At 43.4% G+C, this 2618-nt stretch overlaps 1 pseudogene; it reads right to left on the bottom strand.

Annotated features, from left to right (window-relative positions):
- Nucleotides 1-2090: 2090 nt before the first annotated feature.
- On the bottom strand, nt 2091-2411 carry LOC134378713 (large ribosomal subunit protein eL42-like; annotated as a pseudogene).
- Between the last annotated feature and the right edge of the window lie 207 nt (nt 2412-2618).

Here is a 2618-nt window from a genome sequence, read left to right as displayed (position 1 = left end):
TTATGATGAAGCCAGTAGGAATTGAAGAAAGTGGAGAAATTCAAGAGATATTATGAAAAAGGAATTGATGGGATTATGTCAAAGATCAGACATGAGAGATGATAACTGGAAAAGGAAAGAAAGGAGTTACAGGGGTGCTGAGTCTCAGGCCTGGGTGGCCAAATGAATGATGAGCCATTGAGAGACTTGGAGACGTTGCAATGAGCTGGTTTGTGGCAAGGGGTACAGGAGTGAGAGAGCTGGGAGGGTGATCTCTGGGTGGTGATTGCTGTTTTAGAATTGCCCCACACCTCAGTACCACTTCACTGTACAAACCCAGGGAACTTTATTCATGTAGAATACACTGTGAATGGTGACTCCAAGCATTGGGTTACATCTGGAAGAATCTGAGGTGGCAGTGAAATTCAAATGTAACATCCAGCAGGAAGTTTGATTAATGAGACCAGACTTTGAATTAGACGTCAGGGATGGAGTCATGGTGCAGGGAGAGCTGAAGTTATGGGAATGAAGGAGGTCTTGAGGAGGGATCTAGAGACTGAAGAGCCAAGCAATCAGTCTGGGAACTTTTTCAATCCAATGAGGAAAGAGGAACCAGCAAAGGAGATCTGAGCTGGCCTTTGAGCAAAGGAGAGTTGTAGTGTTCAAGGAGATCAGTGGAAATAAAGATTCCAAAAAGAAGGGATGGGAACCATGTCAAATGCTGTGGAAGACTGAGGAAGATGCTGGGAAGACGGGTTTGGATTCATCCATTGGAGATTTTTGATGGGACAGCTCACATTTATGCCTGTTGTCCTAACATAGTTATTAGTAGAATCACCTTTCACTCTCAGAAGTGTCCCCATTTGGCCACCCTAGCTGTTGGTGACTTTTGAAAGAAATAGTTTCAGTTGAATGGTTGGAAGCAAAGCCTAAGTTAAGAAAGAAGAAAAGTGGAGGCAGAGCCTTTTCCTTCTCCAGGACTCTGCTGTTCCCCCACTAAAATAGTTTGAGGGTAGATGGGAAAGAGAAGTAGAACAACGGCTAGCTTTCTAAAGAGAAGTTTACTCTTTGGGTTCCTTATTTTTATTTTCATAAAGGCGAAGATGAAAACATGATATCTGCCTTCATGCTGACTGAAAGTAAGTGCAGGGAATTCTGCTACACTCTGGGTGTTTTGCTGGAATGTTTGTGTGAAATCCCACACATCCACCTGCCCTCCTCCAGCAGCCAGGTAGCTCTTCAGAAAGACCAGCGTTTAAATGATTCATTCCTTTAAATTGTTTGACAGGGAGGGGCGGGCTCAGAGCAATCAGAAGGGGGCTGCAATGGCTTTCAATTTTTATTTTATTAATTAACATTTTATATAATTTAACTCTTTAATTCGATTTTTTATGTGTGGTGTTCAAAATCTTATTTTGGGGGCCGAAACCGTGGCTCACTCGGGAGAGTGCAGCGCTGGGAGCGCCGAGGCCGCCTGTTAGGATCCTATATAGGGATGGCCGGTGCGCTCACTGGCTGAGCACGGTGCGGGCGACACCAAGCCAAGGGTTACATCCCCTTACCAGTCACACACACACACACACACACACACACACACACACACACACACACACAAAGACAAAATCTTATTTTTTGGAGCATAAAATGGTGAGAACGTTTTTTAAACCGTGGCTTAATCCCTAAAATGAACGCTTTTTCTCCTTTCTCTGAGACGCATGAAGGTGTGACACAGCATGGAAAGGGTATTTGAAAGAGAAGGTTTTTAGGGTTGAGGAAACCACAAAAGAATATCATTTTAAAGAAGAGAAACCATTTTAGTGAGAGGAAGCAGCTTTATTTGTTTGAAATGTACACACAGATGGGAAAGTTATACAAAGCATATAAATGATTATTCGAACAAAGGGGAGAGAGGACTCTAGGGGGCTTGCTACGTTACTTGTGTTAACCTCATGCTTTTCTCTAGAAAAATTGCCTTCTTGATCCTTTTCTTCTGTGAGGTAGGTTTTGGAACCACCCACAGATATCAAGGTGGGGGGCTTCTTTTCTTTCTTTCTTTTTTTCAACATAATCTCAAGATTTCATTGTCTTCATAATGAAACAAAAGATGAGGCTTAGAACTGGATCACACTGCCCTTCCTTGTCGTATCTCCTCCCAGTTCAAAACACTTGCATCTCCTCATAGCCAGCATTCTCTTAGAGCTGCAGTTGGGCTCAACACACTCAAGCCTCAGCACAATCTTCTTTGCAGTTTTAGACTTTTTCTGGAAAATTGGCTTTGTCTACCCACCGTAGCCACTCTGCTTCCTGTCATAAAGCCACTTTCCCTGGGCCTACAGAGAATCCTTGCACTCCTTGCATGGTGTCACTTCATGGGGTTAGTGCTTTCCACACTTCTTCTGGAAGTTCCTGCAAGTTTTAGGAACATTCACCATCTTTGTGGAAGCCCTATGGGCATGGAAAGGATAGGGGGTTTTTTTAGGGCACAGTAACCTGTGTGTGTCTCAGATGAGTGGTGATCTACTGTTGAAGAGGTGAAAGCTGGTAATGAATGGAGTGGGTTAGATATGAAAGTCAGGGCAGTTCACTCAGGAGAGTGTCAAAAAACTGCATTGACTCTGCAGTCAATGAATATGGTATAT

This window comes from Cynocephalus volans, chromosome 5 (genome assembly GCF_027409185.1).
Source record: "Cynocephalus volans isolate mCynVol1 chromosome 5, mCynVol1.pri, whole genome shotgun sequence".
Lineage (NCBI taxonomy): Eukaryota > Metazoa > Chordata > Mammalia > Dermoptera > Cynocephalidae > Cynocephalus > Cynocephalus volans.
Note: the sequence above shows the minus strand (reverse complement) of the source record. Positions and strands in the feature narration are given on the sequence as shown.